This window comes from Delphinus delphis, chromosome 20, assembly GCF_949987515.2.
Source record: "Delphinus delphis chromosome 20, mDelDel1.2, whole genome shotgun sequence".
Lineage (NCBI taxonomy): Eukaryota > Metazoa > Chordata > Mammalia > Artiodactyla > Delphinidae > Delphinus > Delphinus delphis.
This window is the reverse complement of record NC_082702.1, coordinates 43952235-43966042: the sequence shown is the minus strand read 5'-3', so window position 1 is coordinate 43966042 and position 13808 is coordinate 43952235. Positions and strand designations below refer to the sequence as shown.

The window sequence follows — 13808 nt, the reverse complement described above, 5'->3', positions numbered from 1 at the left end:
TTTCTTTTTCTGTGGTACTTAATCCATTTAGATTTGCTCTCTCCTCTGGAGGTACATTTTCATGATTTTTTCCTAAAAATTCATCCATTTCAATAATATTTTAAATATATAGAGTTAAACAAAGTAATGTGCTTTATATTTCCTCTGAATCTGTTATTTCCCCATTGTTGTTCTTTCAGTTTTATTGAGATACAATTGACATACAGTACTGCATATTTTAAGGTGTATAGCATAATGACTAATATTCATTATAAAATATTATTTCCCCATCCTAATTTTTATATTTATGATTTCTACCTTTTTTCTTGTTTAGACAACTTATTAGCTAAATGGTGTGTTGGTGCCCCCTAATTTCATTTTTTTTTTTAACTTTTTATTCTATATTGGGGTATAGCTGATTAAGAATGTTGTGTTAGTTTCACACGTACAGCAAAGTGATTCAGTCATACATATACATGTACCTATTCTTTTTCAAATTCTTTTCCCATTTAGGTTGTTACATAATATTGGGCAGAGTTCCCTGTACTATACAGCAGGTCCTTGTTGGTTATCCATTTGAAATATAGCAGTGTGTACATGTCAATTCCAAACTCCCTAACCATCCCACCCCCCAACCCGTACCCCCTGGTAACCATAATATCGTTCTCTCAGTCTGTGAGTCTGTTTCTGTTTTTTTTTTTTTTAACATCTTTATTGGGGTATAATTGCATTACAATGGTGTGTTAGTTTCTGCTTTATAACAAAGTGAATCAGTCATACATAAACATATGTTCCCATATGTCTTCCCTCTTGCGTCTCCCTCCCTCCCACCCTCCCTATCCCACTCCTCCAGGCGGTCACAAAGCACCGAGCCGATATCCCTGTGCCATGCGGCTGCTTCCTACTAGCTATCTACCTTATGTTTGTTAGTGTATATATGTCCATGCCTCTCTCTCACCCTGTCACAGCTCACCCTTCCCCCTCCCCATATCCTCAAGTCCGTTCTCCAGTAGGTCTGTGTCTTTATTCCTGTCTTACCCCTAGGTTCTTCATGACATTTTTTTTTCTTAACTTCCATATATATGTGTTAGCATACGGTATTTGTCTTTCTCTTTCTGACTTACTTCACTCTGTATGACAGACTCTAGGTCTATCCACCTCATTACAAATAGCCCAATTTCGTTTCTTTTTATGGCTGAGTAATATTCCATTGTATATATGTGCCACATCTTCTTTATCCATTCATCCGATGATGGGCACTTAGGTTGTTTCCATCTCCGGGCTATTGTAAATAGAGCTGCAATGAACATTTTGGTGCATGACTCTTTCTGAATTTTGGTTTTCTCAGGGTATATGCCCAGTAGTGGGATTGCTGGGTCATATGGTAGTTCTATTTGTGGTTTTTTAAGGAACCTCCATACTGTTCTCCATAGTGGCTGAACCAATTCACATTCCCACCAGCAGTGCAAGAGTGTTCCCTTTTCTCCACACCCTCTCCAGCATTTATTGTTTCTAGATTTTTTGATGATGGCCATTCTGACTGGTGTGAGATGATATCTCATTGTAGTTTTGATTTGCATTTCTCTAATGATTAATGATGTTGAGCATTCTTTCATGTGTTTGTTGGCAGTCTGTATATCTTCTTTGGAGAAATGTCTATTTAGGTCTTCTGCCCATTTTTGGATTAGGTTGTTTGGTTTTTTGTTATTGAGCTGCATGAGCTGCTTGTAAATTTTGGAAATTAATCCTTTGTCAGTTGCTTCATTTGCAAATATTTTCTCCCATTCTGAGGGTTGTCTTTTGGTCTTGTTTCTGGTTTCCTTTGCTGTGCAAAAGCTTTGAAGTTTCATTAGGTCCCATTTGTTTATTTTTGTTTTTATTTCCATTTCTCTAGGAGGTGGGTCCAAAAGGATCTTGCTGTGATTTATGTCATAGAGTGTTCTGCCTATGTTTTCCTCTAAGAGTTTGATAGTTTCTGGCCTTACATTTAGGTCTTGAATCCATTTTGAGCTTATTTTTGTGTATGGTGTTAGAGAGTGATCTAATCTCATACTTTTATATGTACCTGTCCAGTTTTCCCAGCACCACTTATTGAAGAGGCTGTCCTTTCTCCACTGTACATTCCTGCCTCCTTTATCAAAGATAAGGTGACCATATGTGCATGCGTTTATCTCTGAGCTTTCTATCCTGTTCCATTGATCTGTCTTTATGTTTTTGTGCCAGTACCACACTGTCTTGATTACTGTAGCTTTGTAGTATAGTCTGAAGTCAGGGAGCCTGATTCCTCCAGCTCTGTTTTTCGTTCTCAAGATTGCTTTGACTATTCAGGGTCTTTTGTGTTTCCATACAAATTGTGAAATTTTTTGTTCTAGTTCTGTGAAAAATGCCAGTGGTAGTTTGATGGGGATTGCATTGAATCTATAGATTGCTTTGGGTAGTAGAGTCATTTTTACAATGTTGATTCTTCCAATCCAAGAACATGGTATATCTCTCCATCTATTTGTGTCATCTTTAATTTCTTTCATCAGTGTCTTATAATTTTCTGCATACAGGTCTTTTGTCTCCTTAGGTAGGTTTATTCATAGATATTTTATTCTTTTTGTTGCAGTGGTAAATGGGAGTGTCTTCTTGATTTCACTTTCAGATTTTTCATCATTAGTGTATAAGAATGCCAGAGATTTCTGTGCATTAATTTTGTATCCTGCTACGTTACCAAATTCATTGATTAGCTCTAGTAGTTTTCTGGTAGCATCTTTAGGATTCTCTATGTATAGGATCATGTCATCTGCAAACAGTGACAGCTTTACTTCTTCTTTTCCAACTTGGATTCCTTTTATTTCCTTTTCTTGTCTGATTGCTGTGGCTAAAACTTCCAAAACTATGTTGAATAAGAGTGGTGAGAGTGGGCAACCTTGTCTTTTTCCTGATCTTAGTGGAAATGCTTTCAGTTTTTCACCATTGAGGATGATGTTGGCTGTGGGCTTGTCATATATGGCCTTTATTATGTTAAGGAAAGTTCCCTCTATGCCTACTTTCTGCAGGGTTTTTATCATAAATGGGTGTTGAATTTTGTCAAAAGCTTTCTCTGCATCTATTGAGATGATCATATGGTTTTTCTCCTTCAATTTGTTAATATGGTTTATCACATTGATAGATTTGTGTATATTGAAGAATCCTTGCATTCCTGGAATAAACCCCACTTGATCATGGTGTATGATCCTTTTAATGTGCTGTTGGATTCTGTTTGCTAGTATTTTGTTGAGGATTTTTGCATCTATGTTCATCAATGATATTGGCCTGTAGTTTTCTTTCTTTCCTACCTCTGTGTCAGCAATCAGCCTGAATTAGAAACTTCATAAAGTCCTCTCAAGGCTTTTCTGAGTCTGTACCTTTCCCTTGGTCTGTACAGTGACTTTCTAAATTCCCCTTTATATGTGGTTGCTTCTGAATATTCTAGTCTTTAAATGTCTGGCTCCACAAGGTGGGAGAGACAAAAATGAAAGGGGGGAAATGGACCCACCCTTTAAATCTCCTAGAAGCCACTTAGCTGAAAGGGATGGGCTTGCAGCAGTGGTGGTGAGGGTTGCAACAGTGGCTCCCCATCTCTTTGTCTATACCTTTGCAATCAGAAGCAGAAATCAGCAATCGGAGCATAGATCCTTGATACTGGAGGACAGGGTTTTTATTGCCTACATTGGCTCTGGCAAGTTACCTGCAAGCTGTTCCTTGAACATGTACATGGCTGCCTGCCACTGGTTTAGGGAGTGGGCAATGGGTAGCTGCTACTGAGCTAAGTGCTGAAATTGGCCTAAATTATTGTAATTTACTGTCCAAGTCTTCCCATGGAAGCTGCAAGCCTTTTAATTGACTCCAGAGTTCCAAAACTTATATCAAGCAGATTCTTCCAGGACAAATGTTGTCTAGGTATGGAGATTAATTCCTGGTGCTTCCTACTCCACCATCTTACCATAACTCTCCAGTTCTGATTCATTTTTGTTTAACCATTCTTCTTTCCATATATCTCTCTATTCTCTCATTTTTATTATAAACAGCAAGAAAAAATTAAGTAGTAATCTCAGCAGATTGTTTGGGAATCTCAGGTAGGTCACCCAGTTCATTCAACACATATCCTGCTTTCCATGTTAATGAAGGCAACAGTGTTGCTAAGCTTTCTGCCACTCATTAACAAGGATCCCTCTTTTTCTATATAACCACTAACATGTTCTTCACTTCTTTTGTGCCCTTAATGGCAGCATCCTCAAAGTCCATATTTCTACTAAGAGTCTATTCAAGGCAATTTAAGCTTTTGCTAACATGCTCCTCAAAACCTTTCCAGCCTCTGCCCACTGTCTGCTTCCAAAGCCAAGGCAGCACCCCAGTTCCACAGTTATGAAAATCTGTATTATTTATCTATTGCTATGTAACAGATTGTCCCAAAGCTGTGTCTTTTTAACAATCATTTATCATGCAGTTTTTGTGGGTGAGGAATCTGGTGTGGCTGAGCTAACTCCTCAGGCTCAGAAACTCTCATAAGGCTGCAATCAAATTGTTGGCTGCTGCTGCAGTCATCTTAAGGCTCAAATGTGGGAAGATCCACTTCCAAACTCACTCACATGCTGTTGGCAGGCCTCAGGTTCTCTCACTGGCTATTGGCTAGAAATAATCAGCTCCTTGCCATGTGGGCCTCTGCAAAAATCAGCTTACAGTGCAGCAGTTGGTGTCCCTCAGAGTAAGTGAGGGAGAAAGCAAGAGAGTGAATATGATGGAAGCTAGAATTATTTGTAATTAAATCTTGGAAATAATATCTCATCACTTTTGCCATATTCTTTTGGTTAGAAGAGAGTCACTAGGTCCAGCACACACTTAAGTGGAGAGGATTACACAGGGGCATCAATACCAGGAAGCAGGGATTATTGGGAGCTATTTTAGAGTCTAGTTACCTTTTTTTATTATAAAGTATTCCTTTTACTTTAATCCTTTTTTGCTCTGAGTGCTTGTTTCCCACGATCTTCACCAGTAAGGTGTATAAGCAACTTTGGATGTAATATGTCAAGTTTTTAGTTTAATTTCTTTTAGGAGAGGTTGTGCATATTTCGTGTAGCATACTACTAATGAATAAATACCATTAGTAATTTATTTTTTCTGTTCATATCTTTAGGTAATTTTCTCTTGTGTTATTGTTTTTTAGATTGTTTTATTATTATTATCATTATTATTATTATTATATGAGGAAATTAGCCCCTTGTCTGTCTTGCGTGTGGTTAATATCTTTCTCATGTTGTCATTCATCTTTTGATTTTGTTCATGATGTTAGTGCCAAGTAGATTTTTTTTTGAGTATAGTTGATTTACAGTGTTGTGACAGTCTCTGTTGTACAGCACAGTGACTCAGTTATACACATATATACCTATTTTTTTAACATATTCTTTTCCATTATGGTTTTATTTCAGGGATTGGATATAGTTCCATGTGCTATACAATAGGACCTTGTTGTTTATCCATTCTAAATGTAATAGTTTGCATCTACTAACCCCAAACTGCCAGTCCATTCCTCTCCGTCTCCCCCTCCCCCTCGGCAACCACAACTGTGTTCTCTATGTCTGTGAGTGTTTCTGTTTTGTAGATAGGGTCATTTGTGCCATATTTTAGATTCCGCATATAAGTGATATCATATGGTATTTGTCTTTCTCTTTATGATTTCCTTCACTTAATATGATAATCTCTAGTTGCATCCATGTTGCTGCAAATGGCATTATTTTGTTTTTTTATGGCTGAGTAGTATTCCATTGTATACATGTACCATATCTTCTTTATCCATTCATCTGTCGATGGACGTTTAGGTTGTTTCCATGTCTTGGCTATTGTGAATAGTGCTGCTATGAACATAGGGGTGCACATATCTTTTTGAATTATAGTTTGTCCAGGTATATGCCCAGGAATGGGATTGCTGGATCATATGGTAGTTCTATTTTTAGTTTTCTGAGGAACCTCCATACTGTTTTTCATAGTGGCTGCACCAACTTACATTACCACCAACAGTATAAGAGGGTTTCCTTTTCTCCACACCCTCTCCAGCATTTGTCATTTGTAGACTTTTTAATGATGGCTGTTCTGACCAGTGTGAGGTGGTACCTCATTGTTGTTTTGATTTGCATTTCTCTAATAATTAGTGTTGTTGAGCATCTTTTCATGTGGCTCCTGGCCATCTGTATGTCTTCTTTGGAGCAATGTCTGTTTAGGTCTTCTGCCCATTTTTTGATTGGGTTGTTTGTGGTTTTTTGTTGAGTTGTATGAGATATTTGTATATTTTGGAGATTAAGCCCTTGTTTGTGACATCATTTGCAAATATTTTCTCTCATCCTGTAGGTTGTATTTTGGGGTTTTTTTGTTTGTACATTTGTTTTTTATGGTTTGCTTTGCTGTGCAAAAGCTTGTAAGTTTGATTAAGTCCCACTTGTTTATTTTTGTTTTTATTTCTATTGCCTTGGGAGACTGACCTAAGAAAACGTTTCAATTTATGTCAGAGAATGTTTTGCCTGTGTTCTCTTCTAGGAATTTTATGGTGTCATGTCTTATGTTTAAGTCTTTAAGCCATTTTGAGTTTATTTTTGTGCATGGTGTGAGGGTGTGTTTTAACTTCATTGACTTACATGCAGCTGTCCAATTTTCCCAGCACCACTTGCTGAAGAGACTGTCTTTTTCCCATTTTATATTCTTACCTCCTTTGTTGAAGATTAATTGACCATAGGTGTGTTGGGTTATTTCTGGGCTCTCTATTGTTTTCTGTTGATCTGTATGTCTGTTTTTGTGCCAGTACCATAATGTTTTGATTACTGTAGCTGTATAGTATTGTCTGAACTCTGGGAGTGTTATGCCTCCTGCTTTGTTTTTTTCCCCCTCAGTATTGCTTTGGCAATTCTGGGTCTTTTATGGTTCCATATAAATTTTTGGATTATTTGTTCTAGTTTTGTGAAAAATGTCATGGGTGATCTGATTGGGATTGCATTAAACCTGTAGACTGCTTTAGGTAGTATTTCTATATTAATAATATTAATTCTCCTAATCCAAGAACATGGGATATCTTTCCATTTATTTGAATCCTCTTTAATTTCCTTTATTAATGTTTTATAGTTCTCAATGTATAAGTCTTTCACCTCCTTGCTCAGGTTTATTCTTAAGTATTTTGTTCTTGTTGCAATTTTTTTTCTTTTTTTTTTTTTTTTTTGCAGTACACGGACCTCTCACCACCGCGGCCTCTCCCACTGCAGAGCACAGGTTCCGGACGCGCAGGCCCAGCGGCCGTGGCTCACGGGCCCAGCCACTCCGCGGCATGTGGGATCATCCCGGACGGGGGCATGAACCCGCGTCCCCTGCATCGGCAGGCGGACTCTCAACCACTGTGCCACCAGGGAAGCCCCGTTGTTGCAATTTTAAAAGGTATAGTTGTTTTTACATTTGCTTTCTGATATTTCTTTGTTAGTGTAAAGAAATGCATCTGATTTCTGAATGTTAATTTTGTATCCTGCTACTTTGATAAATTCATTTATTATATCTAGTAGTTTTTGTGTGGAGTCCTTAGGGTTTTCTGTGTATAGTATTATGTCATCTGCATATAGTGACAGTTTTACCTCTTCTCTTCCAATTTGGATACCTTTTCCTGTCTGATTTCCTTTTCTTGTCTGATTGCTGTGGCTAGGACTTCCAATACTATGTTGAATAGACGTGGTGAGAATGGGCATTCTTGTCTTGTTCCAGATTTTAGTGGGAAGGCTTTCAGCTTTTCACCATTGAGTATTATATTGGCTGTGGGTTTGTCATAAATGGCTTTTATTATGTTGAGATATGTTCCCTCTATACCCACTTTGGTAAGAGTTTTTATCATGAATGGATGTTGAATGTTGTCAAATGCTTTTTCTACATTTATTGAGATGATCATGTGATTTTTGACTTTTGTTAATGTGGTGTATTACATTGATTTGTGTACATTGAACCATCCTTATGAACTTGGGATGAATCCCACTTGGTCATGGTGTATGATCGTTTTTATGTGTTGTTGGATTTGGTTTGCTTATATTTTCTTGAGAATTTTTGCATCTATATTCATCAAAGATATTGGCCTGTAATTTTCTTTTTTGGTGGTATCTTTGTCTGGTTTTGGTATCAGAGTGATAGTGGTTTTATAGAATGTCTTTGGGAGTGTTCCCTCCTCTTTGATCTTTTGGAAGAGTTTGAAAAGGATTGGTATAAGTTCTTCTTTGTGTATTTGGTAGAATTTGCCTGTGAAGCCATCTGGTCCTGGATTTTTGTTTGTAGGGAGTTCTTTTTTTATTTATTTTTTATTACAGATTCTATTTCATTTCTAGTGATTGATCTGTTCAAATTATCTATTTCTTCTTGATTCAATTTTGGTGGGCTTATGTTTATAGAAAGTTGTCCATTTCTTTGAGGTTATCAAATTTGTTGGCATATAATTGTTCATAGTATCCTCTTATGATTTTTTTAAATTTCTATGGTATCAGTTGAGATTTCTCCTTTTTCATTTCTTATTTTGTTTATTTGGGTTGTCTTTCTATTCTTCTTGGTGACTTTGGCCAGAGGTTTGTCAAATTCATTTACCCTTTCAAAGAACCAGCTCTTGGTTTTATTGATTTTTTTCCTATTTTTCAAAATCTCTTTATAATTTTTTTCCTCCCTGATTTTTATTATTTCCTTCTTTCTGCTGACTTTAGGTTTTGTTTGTTCTTCTTTTCTTAATTCTTTTTTAAATATAATTCAATGATTTTTACTTTATTTATAGAGTTGGCCAAAAGCTAAACGTTATTTTATTTTTTTAAAGTTTTTATTTAATATTGGAGTACAGTTGATTAACAGTGTTGTATTAGTTTCAGACACACAGCAAACTGATTCAGCCACACATACACATGTATCCACTCCTTTTCAAACTGCCCTCCCATTTAGGTCATCACATAATATTGAGCAGAGTTCCCTGTGTTATACAGTAGGTCCCTGTTGGTTATCCACCTTAAACATAGCAGTATGTACATGTCAATCCCAAACTCCCTAACTATGTAATTCTTTTAGGTGGTATGTTAGGTTGTTTATTTGAGATTTTTCTTGTTTTTTGAGGAAGGCCTGTATTGCTGTGAACTTCCCTCTTAAGAACTGCTTTTGCTGCATCCCATAGATTTTGTATGGTTGTGTTATCATTGTCTGTTGTCCCAAGGTACTTCTAAATTTCCTTTTTGACTTACTGGTTTTTTAGTAGCATTGTTTAGTCTCCATGTAATCTTTTTTTTTTTTTCTCATTTCTTTTTGTATGGTTGATTTCTACTTTCATGCCACTGTGATCAGAGAAGATGCTTGAAATCATTTCTACACTCTTAAATTTGTTGAGGTTAGTTTTGTGCCCTAGGATGTGATCAATCCTAGAGAATGTTCCATGAAAAGAATGTGTATTCTGGTTTTTATTTTGGATGTGATGTCCTGAAAATATACAATTCTATTGTATCACTTAGGATCTCTGTTGCCTTATTGATTTTCAGTCTAGAAAATCTGTCCACTGATGTGAGTGGGGTGTTAACATCTCCTAGTATTATTGTATTCCCATCAGTTTCTCCCTTTATGTCTGTTAGTATTTGTTTTATGTATTTGGGTGCTCCTATATTAGGTGCATATATGTTTACAAGTGTAAAACAGTCTTCTTGTATTGATTCTTTTACCATTATATAGTGTCCTTCTTTATCTTTCTTTAAGGCCTTTGTCTTATTTTATTGTTTTGATTCAGTATTTGTCATTTTTTTTAATTTTAAAAATTTTTAAAACTTTTTATTTTATACTGGAGTATAGCTGATTAACAATGTTGTGATAGTTTCAGGTGCACAGCAAAGTGACTCAGCCATACATATACATGTATCCATTCTCCCCCAGACTCCCCTCCCATCCAGGCTGCCACATAACATTGAGCAGTGTTCCCTGTACTATACAGTAGTTCCTTGTTGGTTATCCTTTTTAACTCTAGCGGTGTGTACATGTCAATCCCAAACTCCCTAACTATCCCTTCCATTCACCCTTCCCCACCCCTGCCAGTAACCATAAGTTCATTCTCTAATTCTGTGTGTCCATTTCTGTTTTGTAAATACGTTCATTTGTATAATTTCTTTTTGGATTCTACATATAAGTGATGTCATTTGATATTTCTCTTTCTCTGTCTGAATTACTTCACTCAGTATGATAATCTCTAGGTGCATCCATGTTGCTGCAAATGGCATTATTTCATTCTTTTTTTAAGGCTGAGTAATATTCCCTTGTATATATTTACCACATCTTTCTGCATTCCTCTGTAGATGGGCATTTAGGTTACTTTCATGTCTTGGTGGTTGTAAACAGCACTGCAATGAACTTTGGGGTGCATGTATCCTTTCGGACCATGTTTTTCTCCGGATATATGCCCAGGAGTGGGATTGCAGGGCCATATGATAACTCTATTTTTAGTTTTTAAAGGAACCTCCATACTGTTCTCCATAGTGGCTGTACCAATTTACGTTCCCACCAACAGTGTAGGAGGAGTCCCTTCTCTCCACTCCCTCTCCAGCATTTATGGTTTGTGGATTTTTTGATGATAGCTATTTTGACTGGTGTGATGTGGTATCTCACTGTAGTTTTGATTTGCATTTCTCTAATCATTAGTGATGTTGAGCATCTTTTCATGAGCTTCTTGGCCATCTGTATGTCTTTGGAGAAATGTCTATTTAGGTCTTTTGCCAATTTTTCGATTGGGCTTTTTGTTTTGATGATATTAAGCTGCATGAGCTGTTTGTAAATTTTGGAGACTAATATTTGTTGGTCACATCATTTGCAAATATTTTCTCCCTATCTGTGGGTTGTCTTTTCCTTTTATTTATGGTTTCTTTGCTGTGCAAAAGCTTTTGAGTTTTATTAGGTCCCATTTGTTTATTTTTCTTTTTATTTCCATTAATCTGGGAGACGGATCAGAAAAGATATGGCTGTGATTTGTGTCAGAGTGTTCTGCCTATGTTTTCCTCTAGGAGTTTTATAGTGTCCAGTCTAACACTTAGGACTTTAACCCATCTTGAGGTTATTTTTGTGTATGGTGTTAAAGATAGTCTAATTTCAAAAACTAAAAATAAATAAAGGGCTTCCCTGGTGGTGCAATGGTTGAGAGTCTGCCTGCCAATGCAGGGGACGTGGGTTCGTGCCCCAGTCTGCAAGGATCCCACGTGCCGCGGAGCGGCTGGGCTCATGAGCCATGGCCACTGAGCCTGTGCGTCTGGAGCCTATGCTCTGCAACAGGAGGGGCCACAACGGTGAGAGGCCCGCATATCGCAAAAAAAAAAAAAAAAAAAAAAGGTCTAATTTCATTTTTTTTTACATGTAGCTGTCCAGTTTTCTGAGCACCATTTGTTGAAAAGACTGTCTTTCCACCATTGTATAGTCTTGCCTCGTTTGTCATAGATTAATTGACCATAGGTGTGTGGGTTTATTTCTGGGCTTTCTATCCTTTTCCATTGATCTATAGTTCTATTTTTGTGTGAGCACCATACTATTTTGATGACTGTAGCTTTGTAGTATAGTCTGAGGCCAGCGAGCCTGATTATTCCAGCTCCATTTTTCTTTCTCAAGATTGCTTTGGCTCTTCGGGGTCTTTTGTGTCTCCATACAATTTTAAGATTTTTTGTTCTAGTTCCATGAAAAATGCCATTGGTAATTTTATAGGGATTGCATTGAATCTGTAGATTGCCTTGGGTAGTATACTCAGTTTGACAATATTGATTCTTTCAATCCAGGAACATGGTATATCATTCCATCTGTTTGTGTCATCTTCAGTTTCTTCCATTAGCATCTTATGCTTTTCGGAGTACAGTTCTTTTGTCTCCATAGGTAGGTTTATTCCTAGGCATTTTATTCTTTTTGATGCAATGGTAAATGGGATTGTTTCTTTAACTTCTCTTTCTGATCTTTCATTGTTAGTGTATAGAAATGCAACAGATTTCTGTGTATTAATTTTGTAGCCTGCAACTTTACCAGATTCATTGATGAGCTCCAGTAGTTTTCTGGTAGCATCTTTAGGATTTTCTATGTATAGTATCATGTCATCTGCAAACAGTGATGGTTTAACTTCTTCTTTTCCAATTCCTTTTCATTCTTTTTCTTCTCTAATTGCCATAGCTAGGACTTCCAAAACTATGTTGAATAAAAGTGGTGATAGTGGGCATCCTTGTCTTATTCCTGATCTTAGAGGAAATGCTTTCAGCTTTCCACCATTGAATATGAAGCTAACTGTAGGTTTGTCATATATGGCCTTTATTATGTTGAGGTAGATTCCCTCTATGCCCACTTTCTGGAGAGTTTTTATTATAAATGGGTGTTGCATTTTGTCAAAGCTTTTTCTGCATCTATTGAGATGATTATATGGTTTTTCTTCTTCAGTTTGTCCATGTGGTTTATCACACTGATTGATTTGAGGATACTGAAAAACCCTTGCATCCTTGGGATAAGCCCCACTTGATCATGGTGTATGATCCTTTTAATGTATTGTTGGATTCGAATTGCTAGTATCTTGTTGAGGATTTTTGCATCTATGCTCATCGGTGATATTGGTCTGTAATTTTCTTTTTTTGTAATATCTTTGTGGTGTCTATGGTATGGTATGATATCTATGGTATCAGGGTGATCATGGCCTCATAGAGTGAGTTTGGGAGTTTTCCTTCCTCTGCAATTTTTTGGAACAGTTTCAGAAGAATAGCTGTTAGCTCTTCCCTGTTTGATAGAATTCACCTGTGAAGCCATCAGGTCCTGGAGTTTTGTTTGTTGGGAGTTTTTTAATTACAGTTTCAATTTCAGTGCTTGTGATTGGTCTATTCATATTTTCTAATTCTTCCTGGTTCAGTCTTGTGAGACTGTATTTTTCTAAGAATTTGTCCATTTCTTCCAGGTTGTCCATTTTATTGGCATATCGTTGCATATAGTAGTCTCTTATGATCCTTTGTATTTCTGTGGTGTCAGTTATAACTTCTCCTTTTTCATTTCTAATTTTATTGATTTGAGTCCCTTACCTTTTTTTCTTTATGAGTCTGGCTAAAGGTTTATCAATTTCGTTTATCTTTTCAAAGAACCAGCTTTTAGTTTGATTGATCTTTGCTATTGTCTTCTTTGTCTCTATTTCATTTATTTCTGCTCTGATCTTTATGACTTGTTTCCTTCTGCTAACTTTGGGTTTTGTTTGTTCTTCTTTCTCTAGTTGGTTTAGCTGTAAGGTTAGGTTGTTTATTTGACATTTTTATTTCCTGGTGTAAGATTGTATTGCTGTAAACTTCTCTCTTAGAACTGCTTTTGTTGTAGTCCATAGATGCTTTCATTTTCATTTGTCTCTAGGAACTTTTCGATTTCCTCTTTGATGTCTTCAGTGATCCATTGGTTGTTTAGTAGCTTATTGTTTAGCTTCCACGTCTTTGTATTTTTTATAGTTTTTCTTTCTTCTAGTTTATTTCTAATCTCATCATATTGTGTTTGGAAAAGATGCTTGATATGATTTCAATTTTCTTAAATTTTCTGAGGCTCACTTTGTGGCCCAGGATGTGGTCAGTCTTGGAGAATATTCCGTGTGCTGTTGAGAAGAAAGTGTATTCTTCTGCTTTTGGATGGAGTGCTCTATAAATATCAATTAAGTCCATCTGGTCGAATGTGTCATTTAAGGCCAGTGTTTCCTTACTGATTTTCTGTCTGGATGGTGTGTCCATTGTTGCAAGTGGGGTGTTAAGGTCCCCCACTATTATTGTGTTACTATCGACTTCTCCCTTTATGGTTGTTAG

The 13808-nt window shown here is 36.7% G+C and overlaps 1 long non-coding RNA gene across 1 annotated transcript in view; it reads left to right on the top strand.

Annotated features, from left to right (window-relative positions):
• LOC132416267 (uncharacterized) overlaps positions 1 to 13808 on the top strand; it is a 160550-nt gene that overhangs the window by 119881 nt on the left and 26861 nt on the right. The window contains exon 3 of the long non-coding RNA XR_009517525.1: positions 7209 to 7416. This is a non-coding gene — a long non-coding RNA (uncharacterized lncRNA). The remainder of the gene's footprint in view (positions 1 to 7208; positions 7417 to 13808) is intronic.